This window comes from Cupressus sempervirens, chromosome 10 (assembly GCF_028749045.1).
Source record: "Cupressus sempervirens isolate cs-2001-9-10 chromosome 10, ASM2874904v1, whole genome shotgun sequence".
Lineage (NCBI taxonomy): Eukaryota > Viridiplantae > Streptophyta > Pinopsida > Cupressales > Cupressaceae > Cupressus > Cupressus sempervirens.
The window spans coordinates 335,422,673-335,438,976 of record NC_143127.1 but is presented as its reverse complement, the minus strand read 5'-3'; the positions used below and the strand labels follow the sequence as shown (position 1 = coordinate 335,438,976).

At 35.1% G+C, this 16,304-nt stretch overlaps 1 pseudogene across 1 annotated transcript in view; it reads right to left on the bottom strand.

Moving 5' to 3' along the window:
• The window catches only part of LOC149533969 (MADS-box transcription factor 22-like), a 164,895-nt pseudogene that overhangs the window by 95,506 nt on the left and 53,085 nt on the right, over positions 1-16,304 (bottom strand). Inside the window, exons 3-4 of the transcript XR_016357492.1 lie at positions 1,713-1,774; positions 1,511-1,610 (exon numbers count right to left, since the gene is read on the bottom strand). The product of XR_016357492.1 is annotated as an MADS-box transcription factor 22-like (transcript). The remainder of the gene's footprint in view (positions 1-1,510; positions 1,611-1,712; positions 1,775-16,304) is intronic.

Below are 16,304 nucleotides of genomic sequence, written 5' to 3'. Positions count from 1 at the left end.
CCTATTGGGCAAATATTTTTTTCCACATAATGCAAGATTGGCCAAACAAGATGTGCTTTATATGAAATGTGGGTTTTGACATCTTCTGAATCCAATTGTAATGTCTGTTTGGGCTCAAAGTGCCCCCAATTTTAGAGACCCCATATTTTTACAGAAAATAACAAAAAAATCACAAGATTTGTTTGAAAAAAATTGTGTACCTTCTGTACTCCAAACAAGAACAAGTAGCTAGAGGCAAATCTCTAATATCATTTAGGATTTGATAATGAACAAATCTAGAGATCCCTGGATATATTTCATGCAAATAACTTATTATGAGGAAGTAAGAAACACAAAGAGAGAAGGGTTTGCTCAATAAAAAAGAAGATTGTATTTACTTGTGCAAAACAAAATGAATAATTTGCAACCAATCAATCCTTATGAAGGAGATAGAAAACCTAAAAGGGAAACTCTAAGAGGTAAATGACATATAATAATTACTAATTAATTATTAAATGGAAATGCAAGTGCACAAAGGGAATCTTAAGAAGGGGTTAAAGGTAATTTAATGAATGAAATTAAATTAACCTTTTACTCTAACAATAGTGTAGACTAGTGTGTAAGCTATCCACATCTTCAACTAACATTTCTTTCTTCTCTATTAGTGCTTTCCAAATCTATGAAAAACAATATTGGAACACATATTCCATCAAAGAAAGATGACATAGGAAGTTTCCTTAAATAATCTAAAGCCTATTCTTTAATGCAATTTATTTCTCCTCATGATAATAAAACTACATTATAAAAATCCTTAACACATGGGTAAATCAACATTTCCCCATCAACAAGTTTTTATTTTAGAAATACTAGTAGAAATTGCATTAATTTGGCCAAATCTGTGTAAATTGACATATCAGGGTACGATCCTACAAAAATCCAATAAAGTTGTGAACAAATTATGCAAGCATACTGCAATGGTTAGAGATGATAGGAAGATAGAAGGTGTGGGCACCGTGTAGTGGAATCACCAAACTTGGGGGAGACTAGTGCAATTGAGGAGCCATTTTATCCCATTGTAACTATGGATACCAAAACTTAGTGCCTTCTTAAAAATCATGTTAACCATTTTTGATGTAGGCATATTTTCTATCGCATTGGAAGGGATAGTTTTAGTCTAAATGATGTAAAATTCAGCATGGTACATTGACACCAAGGACCTTTGGATGATATAAGTAGAAAACCCTTGCCAAAGCAAGTTGTGGTATCCTAATTCAACATCTTCTTGAGGAATTCACACAATACAAGCCCTATTGAAGCTTCTATGAATTTTAAAATGAGTGAGGAATGTGAGCATCTATGACATTAAGAAGAACTAACTATGTGGTTAGTGAAGAGCTCATGAAAGTGAGCAAGCAGAGAAATTGTGAACCATTTTTTAAAAAGTAATAAATTATTTATCTTATAAAAAATTATTTATTATGTATGTGAAACAAGCTAATTTACCTTACAATAAAATACAATAAAATGATACCTTTTTTGATCGAATCCTATGTAGCCCAAGTTCCAACTTTTGTTCTAATTCTTGCAACTCTTTTATGGTTAGCTCTTGAAGGTCCTCTCCATCCATATGCCTATGAAAAATAATAGACAAATCCTTTGTTAAAAGAACCAATTATTTAAAATAAATAATAATAACTTCACAATTCCAAATAATATTGATTTATATGGTTTACCTCAAAATATGGTTGACGCTTTCCATTTCTTGTCTTATCATTCCAAAATCTTGATTATCATACTGCAAGTACCTTGAAAAAGATTAGTAAAATAAACAATACTAGTATATCCTTAAGCTTTGCCAAATGTTACATCATCAATTATACTAAATATCAATTATAAATATATTTAAATTAAATAAAATGAATAAAAATCAAATTATTAGTAAAATATAATATTTAAATTTATACTATTAATAGAATATGATGATAATTATGTTGAAAAGTAATTGACCAAAGCCTAGATTATTTATTATTTATTATTATTGTTAGCATTAATTATTATTATGTGTTAATCATAGACTTGAACCCAAGACCTACTTGATGAGAGACTCATAGTTTACCATTGCATAGTAGGCCCTTGCCTTTTTTTAGAAAAAAATCAATTTGAAAATGATTATAGAATATTATTTTTGATACAAATTATTATAATGAGTTTAGTGTATACTTTTATTGCATCATTTATTATAATTATTCTAAACTATAAAATTACATGAATAAAAATAAAAGATAGAAATTGTATATTTAAAACCTTCATTTTTTCTCGAATGATGCATTTAGTTTAAATTATTTTGTTTGAAAATTATTGAAATGGTTCCTTGTATAATATTTGGCACATAAATACATCTCAACATTGTAGTATGTTTACATTCACTTTCTTTTGTATAAAAGTACTCCCAAGTATACATCTTCCTAATATATGTCCACCTTAGACATTACTAAGTTTTTATTAGTGTTACTTACATATAATAGTAAGTTGTTGCATTTGCAACTTTCAAGAGACACTTTTTTTTTCATTTTAATGTTATAAATTTTACTCTAATTAGAATATGTATCCTTTCCCATGTCTAAAGGAAGAATTTGGGTTATTATGTAAATATCGCTATTTTGTAACATTTGATATATTTTATTGATAGTCAACTGTGTTGAGGAAGCGTGTTATTTATCATTGTAAAATATAATATCTCTATTGTAACTTGTGGGAACATTGTTCTGTTATTTTTAATAATGCTTAGAAAACATGTATGCCTTAACATTAACCTATGTATTTAAATGTACATTGGCAAAGCTCTAATAGGTCGACCTAATTAATTATTTGTAAGAGGTATAATGGAAAGTTGTTTTCCTTAGTTGGGTATTCCATATATGAGATCAATTGATGTGGATACATATTATGGATAATCAAAGTATACTAATATTAATATTGGATGATTAAGGGGAGCTTCAAAGGAACTATTTTGGCAAGTAAGTTGCAGACTTGTCAATTCATGATTTTGGATATGTTATCTTCAAATATTGTCTTTCACACTTGCTAGAGCATTTAGGCAGCGGGTCTACTTATTTCCTTTCTACCCTTTAATACATTTACAATCTTCTAAAAAGCATTCACAGTCTCCTAACAAGTATCCATCCTCTAAAAGCACTATTATACTAAATGTATTGTATTTGAATCCTAATAGGGTCACATCCATTTATAAGGAATTTATATATTAGTACATTATCTTTTGGATGTCATCCCCACTAGGGTTTCTCCCTTTGATCAAGGGTTTCCTTAGTCAAAAAATCCTTGTGTTATGACGCATGGTTTATTTTTCTTGTGCATCATTAATTCAATTGCTAGAGATCACATTTATAAGTTTGGTTTTAATTATATTTGATCACAAAAAATTCATCCCAACCCCTTCACCCCCTCCTTTTTTGTGTGTGGACTCTACTTCTTACTAATTGGCATCAAAGAATCAGGTCTTCTTTCAGAAAGAATCTTAACAACTTGAGGGGATCTATGGCTTAAAGGAAAGAGAGTACTAAGTCTAATGGTGATAACTATGAAAGTTGGAAGAAAAAGATGCAAACACATCCGATCTGTATGAGAATTAACTATTGGTTTATCACAAGGGATCAATTTTTTGTAAAGACTGAGAAAGATCTATCTTGATGTATAGATTAGGACAAGAAGATATTCTAGTAAAGAATGATTACAAGAGAAGCACTCATTAGTGTCCTATTTGAATCAGAATTCATCGAGGTAAAGGAACTTGACCTTGCACATGACATTTGGATTAAGTTAAAGAATTTATGGGAAGGTAATGAATTTATAAAGAAAGAAAAGTTGTGAAATTGGAAAACTAAGTTAAAAAGGGGAATAATGCAAGAAGATGGAATTGTTAGAGCATATGTACAATGAATTACAATAGTCACTACATGGATAAAAAGTTCAAGTTGTGCACAAGATTCTTCGATCCTTAACACCAACTTATGAGAACAAGGTTAATTCAATTGAACTAAGTTATTCCTCTTATTAAAATTTTTAGTAGAGGAACATTGATTGGTAAAATAAAATATTTTTAAATGAGAAGATTGAAAGATTCTTTGCCTAGAGTTGAGACTAATTTTGAGCTATTCCATATAAAGACAAAAGAGTACTAACCAAGAGTACAAATAAAAACATAAGACATATTGGAGAAAATGTAAGTGAATGAATAGAAATTAATGAAGAAGAAGGAAAGATAAATGATCATGAATCCTTGATTGCAAAAAGAGATAAAAGAGGTATATGAGTATTCAAGGGTAATTTTTTCAAGAACTGAGATAGTACATATTTCCTCCACAGATCACTAAGATCTGTCAGGGTGTGTAATCACCCAAAAATGGTCATCTAGACTATGAGTCCCCTTTCTAACATTTTTTCTTAATTTATTCATCACTTATCTTTGATCAAATCATCATTTTTTTAATCAATCGATTATAACCTATCATTTGGTTGCCTTATCCTAAGTCTTTTATTTAATTCAAAGAACTTGCCTCCTTTTAATTAAGTAAAATCTCAAAAATCCCACTAATCCTAAGTGTGAAAATGAAAAACATTATTCCCATTTTAAAAATAAAATAAAAGCATTATTGTCTCACATGATAGGCATACTTTTCAATGGCATAGTGTAAGGTAGTAGACTCTCCAAAGGACAAGTCCAAACCCTTAGCAAACAACCACACAATGGAAATACAACAACAAAGCAACAATAATGCAAGTTCTAATACCAACTCATAACTCTTTATTCATAGATAGAATTGATTACATGCAATATGCCTAGCTATAAGGCCTTTCAGGTTAGAGCCAAATACCAACAACAATTACAAAATTAGTTCTGCAAGATCCAACAAGATCCAGTTACAAACTCAATTCCATCTAGTCCAAATATACAACTAGATAAGAACACCAAGAAGAATCCACACTTGTAGCCTCAGGTCCACCAAGAAATCCTCTGATTTCTAAGTCATAGCCCTAGCTCTTCAAAATTTGCATCTACACTTCATCCCTTTCTCTAAGCTGGAATGATATATTTTTAAAGACTCCACAAAAGGTCTTACTTATACCCAACTAAGCCACAAGGCGGCCCAACACATTGCAAACTAAATTAAATCCCTTAAATTAAATATAGGTTGAGCCACAAGTTGGCTACAACACTAAATTAAATACCTAGACATAAATTAAATGCCAAATGTTGGCTCACAAACAACTTGACATGAACATAACCAAAACCAATATTAGCACTCGACACATGCATGAACACTTAGCATCCACTAGAAAATTGGGCACTAATAGGTTCACACAGAACATGAAGGAACACTCGATCAACATAAGATTGCTACAGTAACTTGGCATCCACTAGGAGCTACATTAACTTGGCATCCACTAAGAGCTATAATAACTTGGAATCCACTAGGAGCTATAGTAACTTGGTATCCACTAAGAGCTATAGTAACTCGGAATCAACTAGAGCTATAATAACTCAACATCCACTAGAGCTACAATAAATCAGCATCCACTAAAGCTATAGTAACTCATCGTGCACAAGAGCTACAGTAACTTGGCATACACTAAACAACTCAACAATAATAGAAAATTGGAAACCACTGGCACTCAGCTCCACTACGCAGGATTGCAAGAAAGCCTAGGATGCTCTTACTTCAAAAACCCCAGGTTTGAAAAGATGTTCTAGTAACTAGAAGAACATCTTCTGGGATTCAACACATGAATCCCAAACTGGTTCTTCACATACATATCCTCCAAATCTTCATCTTGTACACTCTTTCATTTGTTCTTCTTCTACTTCTTCACATCCATTTGAGGTGTGCTATAGGTTTTCTTTCCACACTGATCTCCAACCTTCTTAGAATCTGCCAACTCAACTCAGCTACCAATACTTAGGTTCCTCCTACCGAGCTCTTAATTCAACAAAGGAATTAGGGAAAACTTTCTGCAACCTTTCTCAGCAGTAAACACATTCTTGACACAATCATGCATAGTCTTACAATCATACTACCAAGGCCTACCAAGCAACACATGACAACTATTCATGTCCATAATATCACACAACATTTGATCCTTATACTACCAATCTAGAAATCAACAAGGAATTTATCCCTCACTTTCAAAGCATGCTCATCTTACAACCAACAGATCCTATAAGGATAAGGATGTCTCACTCTCTTCAAACCTAATTTTCGAACCATCTCCTTAGTAAAGAGATTATCAGTACTACCACCATCAAAAATTTCCTTGCATACTTTACCACCAGACTTATAATGAGTCCTAAAAAAACTAGTCCTCTAACAAGGATCCAATGTCCTCTAACAAGGATCCAATGTCCTCTCACCAATTAGTACTTGTTGAGCTAGCAAACTTTCTCCTTGCTTAGGCTAACTATCTTGAACTACAACCTCATTCACAATAGTAGCTGTCCCACCTATCAGACATGTAAAAGATCCATGCCCTTCTTTCCCACATCTAAAACAATTACCTTTGAAATCACCACTACCTGTCCTCCTTTTTTGATCAGTAGGTTTTGGTTCACTTCCAGCACTCGGTTTAGCTTGTGCCAAGCTATCCAGCTTCTCCTTCCCTCTATCATTACCTTGACTTTTCCTTTTCAACTTATCCTCTACCTTCAAGGCATACAGATAAGCATCCTCAATTGAAGAAATATTCAACATACCAACCTCATCTTGAATATTGAATCTCAAACTATTAATGTACTGAGCTAAATTTTCCTTTGACAATTCTCTATGAGCAGATTGAATAGTCAACATGTAGAACTCCTCGGTATAATCTTTCCTATACATATCCTTTTTGTTTTAGATTTTGTAGTCTTTTAAACAACTCAAGTTCATAATTGATAGGAATAAATTTAGCCTTCAACTTAATCACCATCAATCTCCATTTAGTGATCTTCATTTCACCTTCCTCGTTTTTTCCTCTTTGCAATTCTTTCTACCAAAGTGCAACATGTCCTTTCAACTTAGTTTGTGCCAACCACACTCTAAGTGGATCCTCAATATCCTCAAGCTCAAGTTAGTCTTCTAATTTACCAATCCAATCAATCAAGCCTTTAGGAGTCAAAGTACCTGAGAAATTAGAAACCTTCGTCTTATGCTTTAGCTTCAACTGAGATCCAGGTCTAGCAAACTGACCAACCCTAGCTCCAATAAGTCTCTCTGCATGATCAATTATATCCTCACCACTAGATCAAATAGCTTCAAAGTCTTTAGCAATGTCCTCATAACTACCTTTAGTACCCAGATGCCTAGGTACACCACTTAAAGCACTTACAATTTAAGTGATCATGTTACTCTTCATCAATGCAATCTCAGATCTGAACTCTGCTCTTATCTTCTTTGAGATTTTTTTCTTCCATGTCATCACTAAGATCATCAATTTCCCAAGGGTTCAATCTTCTTGGAGGCATCTTCAAAAAGTTTAGGAAACCTTGAGCAATAGATCCACCAATCTAGAAGTTTAATCAGACACAAGACCAACGTTCTCTGCAAGTCCTAGTATAAACTACCACAACTTCGGTGATCTATCCAGACACTCAGGAAAACCTTTGCTTTGATACCATCTGACATAGTGCATGGTAGGATAATCCCCAAAGGAGATGTCCAAACCCTTAGCAAACAACCACACAATTAAAATATAACAAAGCAATAATAATGCAAGATCTAATACCTAATCAAATCTCTTTATTCATAGATATAATTGATTACATGTAATATGTCTGGCTATTAGATGAAAACCTCGCTACCATGGCTATAGGAGGAAAACCTTGGTACCATGTGGCAGGTGGGTTCATTTCATCTTATGGGCCATAGAGGGGGAAGCTACTGGGTGAGCTGGCAATTTGATTAGCAGGCTATTTCCTACATTCTGTGTTTAGTCAGACTCCTTGACAATGCAGGTAAGTGCCATTACACCACATGGATCGGTGGGGTCAAATATGTTCTCTTGTGGGCCGGAGAGAGGGAAATGGATTGTTGGTTGAGTTGGCATATGAAAGACACTTCATTGGGTAGGTACTTGCACACATTGTCAACAAGCTATAGATTCTCATTGACCGTCAGATCTCCCAAGATCGATGATCAACGCTTCCCCACTTTATGAAGATGCAAGGATGTTAAGGAATGCGGGTAAGCACCTTGATGTCATGTGTCTTTGTGAGGTCAAGTTATATTTTATAAGCCGCAGGGTGATGCCAAATGGGGGCTAGGTTGCTAAGGTGGCTATTGAGTGGTTTGTGGGCCCAAAAATTTTGGAGGGAAAGCACAGTATAATAACTAATCTTTCACTATCATTGATCTTATGGAGATCAACGATCAATGCTTTCCTAGTCTATGAAGACACAAGGTATTTAAACATTGCGGGGAAGCACCTGAAGGACATGTGTCCCTATGGACCTGACTAAAGAAATAGTACAGGAAGGCATTAATAGTTAAAGCTAATAGTTGTGAGGCCATCATGGTCATAGTCTAAAAAGGTGGCTCAGTTAGTTGCAAGGTGATCAACCGCATAGAGACTTTAGGGGTGGCGAAATGAAATAAAATCATTGGCACAAGTGGCTCATTTTGGTTATAGAACTTGTTTGATTTGCTAGCTTTGCTAACTAATAAGCTAGAAATGAAGGGAATCAAGTTTTCTTGCATAATCTAATCTTCATGATCAATTCCAACCACTCTTGAATAAATGATGCACCCAATGAATGAAGGAAATAGTCCACCACCTCTGATCCTATCCATCTGCTTGGTCAAAATGGTTTAATGGCATTGTTTCTATCTTCTCAAGGCCCTATTTTGGAAGGATTTTGGATTTCATTGTATTTGAGTATGTGCCAAGATTAGATTTGCCCTATATTTGCATGATTAGTCTTTGGAAGACTTAAATGGTAGTGGTTGTGGAGTAACTTCAATCAGAGAACATCTCAGTTATGCCTAAGCTATAAAGGTAGTTTTTGTAGACTTTGTTAAGGGACTCTTCTCTATTTTTATCTCATATTGCTCTATAACTTCAATGTAAATTCATTTTGCCACTAAATTGTATGACATTCTACCCTATCTCTTCCAACCATTATTGTAAAGTGCAAGAATTACTTGCCTCCCATTGATGTATTGTGCATATCTACAATCTTGCATGACTATATCTCTTTTTGCCTATGAATGGTATATAAGTGAATGTTCCCTTTTCTTGTGTTATTTATTTGGGTTTTCTAATTGGCATGCAATTGCTAGATTAAAGTAGGTCTGAAAGTGTATATCTTTTGATGTCATGATGGTTCAATAGTGCATGTATGGGCAGAGATTGGTTCAAACACTCTATTTTGGTGCACCACTCCTTTAGGTTAGTGTACGTAGATTTGCTTCTACACATTCCTTCTCCCTTTTCCTTTCCAAGAGTAGTTAGGTGCACCTTGATAGTAAAGGAAGTTAGCCTTCTTTGGAGACTCAACCTCACAGTTCAAGTCCCACAACTTGGAGGTTGTTTCCATGTTTCACAAGTTTTTACATAGTAAAAACTTTGGAAAAGGGTGCAAACTTTTGTGACAATAGTTTTTGGCATGCCTGGTTGGACAAATTTTCAAATAATTTCAAGTCTACTAGTGTCTAAAGGAAGATTTTAGGATTAATACTGAAGAGATAGTACTGGCTTTAGTATTTAAGCCTTCAAGAGGATCATTCTTCCAATACTTAGTAACTCTAAGTTTCAAATGCATCTGGTTCTAGACCAAAGTCGTAGTGATTCATGCTCCAAGCTGAGACAAGGGCATCTTCTAGAGGTAAATTTTAGTATAAGGAGCTTTCATTTTCAAACCTTAGAAAAAGAAAGATTAGAGTATCTTTATCAACGATTAGGAGTGCAATAGTAACTAATACACCTGCAAGATCCATCTCTACTCCTACTATTAGATCTCAACCTAAGAGCTTTCACTTTCAAACCCTAGAAAAAGAAAGACTAGAGTATCTTTATCACTAGTTAGGAGTGTAACAGTAACTAATACACCTAAAAGATCTCTACTCCTCCTAATGTTAGATCTCAACCTAGATTTCCATCAACACATATCAATAGATCACTTGTCTATATGGTGCAACCTAGAGCTCATGCTTTTGCCACCTTTAATGGTGGAAGTCCTCTTTTATTGACCCAAAGACATGACATACCAATAGCTACACTCAAAAGTATACCAGTTTTTATTGGTAAAACTTCTATCTCTCCCTTAGAACACATTCAAGAAGTTGCAAATGTCTACAATATACATGGTATTACAGAAGATGATGTTGTAGTTAGGCTTCTAGCCTCATCCTTGAAAGGAAAAGCACTACAATGGTATAGAGGTTTGGCTCATGATTCTATAATAGATTGGGATGGATTAGGAGCAGGACTATGTAAACACTTTGAGGAAAAAAGTGACCATTTGTCACTTTTAGAACAATTGACTACTATAAAAAGGGCCCCCCAAGAATGTATGACCAATTTCAACTATAGATTTCAAAAGACATGGGATAGAATACCTACTTCAGTAAAACCTACCCCTGGTAATGCCTTCTTGCATTATCTTAGAGCTTTTAATAACGACATTGCCACCACAATTCAAACTATGGGAGGAGCCACTTTACCTAATGCTTATGACATAGCAATAAAGGAAAAAAAACATATTGATACAAGGGGGAAAGTTAGCCCCAAGGCCTCCTATGCCCTTCTTCCTTGATGTCCCAAGTCATCAACCAGCAATGGCCCCTATTCCCACAACATCCATACCACAACCCCTTGCTCTAGTCTCTCAAGCTTCCACGTCTTCAAATGGGATGAGTCAAATTAAGGAGATGATGTAGTCTATGATGTTGAACATAGATAAAAGATTGCAAGGCCAAGAGAAGAAGTTGGAGAATAGCTTCTTGGTGATGTAGAAAGTGAGCAACAAGTGGGTGACATTAGAGAGGCAGCAAGCTCAAGGTAATAAGGCTCATCAATTGCAATATCCAACTCCAAAAAATGGTAGGCCTCCAAATCACAATTATGGAAATAACTCTTTTGATCAGAGTAGATAGAATAGTTATGGTTCAACCTCAAATGTAAACCAAAGTAGGGCCATAGTCCCTAAAAACAACTTGGCTCAAGACCAAGACTTTTGTCCTTCTTGTAATTATTCATATGGTTCCTCTATGTGCCAGAAGGTAGAAGAATTCCTAGCAGTAACTACACAAGATCCATATGCTACACAATAATGTAATGACCCTCAGTCTACTAATGTTGCCCATTTGTAGCAATCAAGGGATTGTTCTTTTATGAATCATCAGGTGGAAGAATATTGTAATGTAAACCAAGATTCCATTGCTCATAACACTAGGAAAAAAAGAAGAGCTATTGAAGATGCTCTCCCTCCTCCCAATCAAGCCTCAACTTTGAATGCAATACGTCGTGTACAAGTAGTAAATGATCAATCAAATAACTTTCAGCAACAAAGGAAAAATAATATCAGAAAGGATCTAAGTGATGCTCAGGTTGTTCCATCTCAACCTCCTACAAATGTAGCTCCCAAGGCTTCTACCAAAGTACCTAATACACCATTTAGTGTGGTATAAAAAATGAAGAAGATGAATGTGAACATTTCCATGTGGGATTCTATTGCTACTATACCCATGCAAAAGAGGTTGTTGTAGCAAGAATTGGAAAGTATTGAACCAGAGGATCAACCACCCAGCATGGAAAGTGCCACAAGCCTAGTACAACCATCAGAGGAGGTAGAAACAAGTAAAAAGGTTAGACCCCCTCCATTTTATGTTTCTCTAATTATAGGGTGTAAACTAGTCTGCAATTGCATGATTGATTCAGGGGCTAGTAGTTCAGTGATGCCTAGGTGTGTTGTTGATATTTTGGAAATGAAATATGAGCCCATTGTTAGGGATGTATTATAGTTGAATGGTATAATTTTCAACACTATAGGGATCCTTAGGAATATGGAAATGGCCCTACATGCATGCCCTAGTTGTACTGTAACTTAAGATATATCCGTTGCTGAAGTCAAGACACATTTTGCTATCTGTCTATTAAGAGACTTCACTACCTAAATAGGTGGTTACATATCTTCTAATTGGTCATATATGTTTTTTAGAACAAGATATGAGACCAAAGCTTCAATTAGGGAAGAACCTTTAGCCCTCCATCACATTGAACCCTACACCCCTAATCTCATAAATATGAATTGTGCTATCCTAGAAATGGATGAGAATGAGATAGTGAATGAGCCTGCCGCTTCTCTAATAGAGATACCTAATTTTCTCTCAAATGAATGGGCTAATGCATACTAGTTTGATCCTATGTCATAAACCCTTGAGATAGGTCTCAATTCATATTGTATATTAGAGAAATATGCTCTGGCTCCCAGTTTGATGAAGACTAAAGAAGATGTTAGTGGGGTATGGAGCATGTACTTTGATGGATCAAGAAATAAGAATGGATTAGGGGTGGGTATGATGTTTATTTCTCCTGCACAAGCAAGGTATTACTTCTCCTTTAGGCTCCAATTTAGTTGCACTAATAATGTGGCCAAGTATGAATCTTTGATTCAGTGTCTCCTACTTGCTTAGAAAAGGGGAATTCAAGCCTTAAGTGTATATGGAGATAGTGAGTTGGTGGTTAATCAAGTGAGTAATCAGAATATCACCAAGAATAGTTTTCTCAAGTCTTATAAACATAGGGTATGGGATTTTCTTGAAGGTTTCAATGTATTTAATATTCAAAGCATTCCCAAAAAAAAAAAAAATAGATATGCTGATAGACTTGCAGTAATAGGTGCATCTTATGATGTGCCAGGGAATCTTGAGGAGAAGAAGAAGAAACATATCAAAATGGTAGTAAGGCCTACCATCCTTGACAACAACATCCATTGGCAAGTGTTTGAATTTGACAAACAAATTGTAAGCTTCTTGTAGAATGAAATAGAGTGTTCAAATAGAAACTAGTTGAGACTACAGGATTAGTATGGTGATCAAATCATTAATCTCATTTCCAAAAAATTACCTAAAGGTATCATTACCTTAGAGAGTGTTTTCAATCCTAATGACCAAGCAAGAGGTAGAGCCATGAACCTAGCTGCTGACAAAGATGATCACATCCCAATCAAGGTTGCTAATGGAAAATCTTTAAACATGGGGAAGGTATGTTCTTAAATTGAGCAAGAAAGTTTTATTAATCTGTGTCAAGAATTTAATGATTTATTTTCCTGGACATATGATGATTTAAAGGGTTTTGACCCAAGGTTGTTTCAGCATACCATAGATTTAATTGATAATGTCAAAACCAGTAAGGCAAAAATAGAGTCCAGCGAATCTTAAAATTGAACCCTTAATGAGAAAAGAGCTATCCAAATTGATTGAGGACAATATAATTTTCCCCATCAAGCACTCGTCATGGGTAGCAAACCTTGTCCCTGTTAGGAAGAAGAATGGATAAATTAGATTGTGTGTGGACTTTAGGGACCTTAATCAAGCTTCCCTTAAAGATCACCACCCTCTCCCTTCCATGGAGCAGATTTTGTCCAAGGTTAGTGGTTTAGAGAGGTTTTCATTTCTTGATGGATTCTCTGGTTACAATCAAGTGCTAGTCAAAGAGTCTGATAGATATAACACTGCATTCACTACCAAATGGGGTACTTATGCTTATTGTAAGATTCCATTTGGACTAACCAATGCAGGTGCTACATTTTAGAAGGAAATGGAGATGGCCTTCAAAAACATGATTGAAAAGTTTGTATTAGTTTACCTTGATGATATCACAATGTATTCAAAAAATGTAGAAGATCATTTTGATCATCTCAAACAGGTTCTCATAAGGTGCAGAGAGTTTGGGGTATCCCTTAACCCAAGCAAGTGTGTCTTTGCTACCAATCAAGGAAAATTATTAGGACACATTTTATCTAAGGATGGTTTAACCATTGATCCTAAGAGAACAAAAGCAATACTTTCTCTCTCTCTCTTCCTAAACATAAGAAAGGACTACAAAGTTTCCTTGGTAGGATAAATTTTGTGAGAAGATTTATCCCTAATCTTGCTACCATGGTAAAACCCCTTACAACTATGCTCAAGAAAAATATGGTATATTCATGGACCAAGGAAGGGAAGGAGAGTTTTGAAGAGATCAAGGCAGCCATAGCCTCATCTCCTACTCTCATTAATCCAAATTTTGAAAAGGATTACATCATTTATGCCCTAGGTGGTGAGTCAAGAATTTCTTCTATCTTGACTCAAACAAATGATAAAGATGAAGAGCAACCCATAGCCTTCTTTAGTGAAGGGCTTAAAGAGTATGAAGACACATATAGCTATGTAGAGAAGCAAGTCCTTGTAGTTATAAGAAATTTAAAGAAATTTAGACACCTTCTATCTCATAATAAGATTCATTTGTTGGTACCCCATGCAAGTGTGAAGGATTTCCTTTGAGCAAAGATTTTAGTAAGAAGAGAGCTGGTTGGATTACTAAAGTAATGGAATATGATGTTGACATCCAAATCACCAAGCTAGTAAGAGGGAGGGGGTTGTGTAAATAGATGATATAGTCTCAAGAATCATGTAAGGAAGTCTCTATGATGCTAACATAATAACAAGAGAAGAAATGATGACTCAAGGAATTGGATAGATGATATGAAGAATTTATTGCTAGGTAAAAAATATCATTAGGGATTGGATAGAACTAAAGGGAGACAGTATAGGTTGCAGTCAATTCCTTATGTCATAGTTGATGGTATCCTTTTTAGAAAAGATTTTAATGGAGCCCTATTAAGATACATTGACACAAACCAAGCTGAAGGAATGGTCAAAGAGCTTCATGATGGTTGTAATGGTGGCCACTTCTCAGCAAGGACAACTACAATGAAGATCATGAGGGTTGGTTACTACTGGCCATCTGTATTTCATGATTGTCATAAGTATGTGAGGAAGTGTGAAAAATGTACCTTCTTTTCTGGTAAGAAAAAGCTCATAGATCTTCCTTTTTTCCCCATTTAGGTGGACCAACCTTTTGCTCAATGGAGATTGGATTTTATAGGCCCTATCAATCCTTTTTCCAATTCAAGTCATAAATGGATTCTAGTTGCTAGTGATTACTTCACTAGATGGACGGAGGCAATTGCACTGAATTGGGCCACCAAATATTTATATTGTGACAAAGTTTGGTGCCCCTTCAACCATTATTTTAGATAATGAAAAATCTTTTGTAGGAGCTCAGATTTGTGTATGAGCAGTTGACCATAATATCTACTTAGGCACATCCTCAAATTACTGTCCTCAAGGCAATGGTTTAAATGAGTAATTCAATAAAAACTTAATTAGGATTATGAAAAGGACAATAGAAGATAACCATAGGTGTTGGCATTAGAAGTTGAAGGCAACCCTGTGGGCTGATAGGATAACACCTAAGAGGTCAATAGGAAATTTTCCATTTATGTTGGTATATGGCACAGAAGCAAGGCTTCCAATTTCATTAGAGTTCCCATCGTTGGAACTAGCTCATCGGCTAGAGCTAATTTAAGATGATTCCATGATAGTGAGAATGATAGAGCTGATGGAGCTAGAAGAGAAAATAAAATAGGCCATGCAGACCTTAGAAACGCAACAGCAATAGGTAAAAAGGAGTTTTGATAGGAAGGCCAGGGTTAGAATCTCTAGGGAGGGTGATCTAGTATTGAAATGGGATGTAGACAGGGAAAAACAAGGGAGGCACTCAAAATTTGATACACTATGGAGTGGTCTCTATGTAATTGTCAGTTGCAAGTAGGCCAATGCTTTCCAATTAAGTAGGCCTGATGGTGAAACTTTGCCTATCCCAGTCAATGGGATCTATCTCAAATCATGCTTCTGATGAGGGTTAACGTTTCATGTACATAAGTAGAGTAGTTTTACTTCTTTTGGTTTCTTTCTTTCCAAGAAGTGCATGAGGCACAGCTTCTCTCTGTGAGATAGCTAGTTTTTTCAAGTTTTGAAGGTTGTAGGAGATTTGATCTATGGTTCTAGTTGTAGAAGGTAGGTTTTTCAGGATTTTTTTTGCTCTCATAGATGTAAGGTTAGGGTTTCATAATACACTGATCCACATTTTCTATGGCTCTATGGTCCAATGGATGCATAAGATCACTGATCATATGCATAGCTGGCTTGCATCCCCTTTGAGTAGCCAGAAATGTTAGCCATTTTTTGCCTCTCGCCAAAAATTTGAATTTGAATGCTTGAGCTCACCAA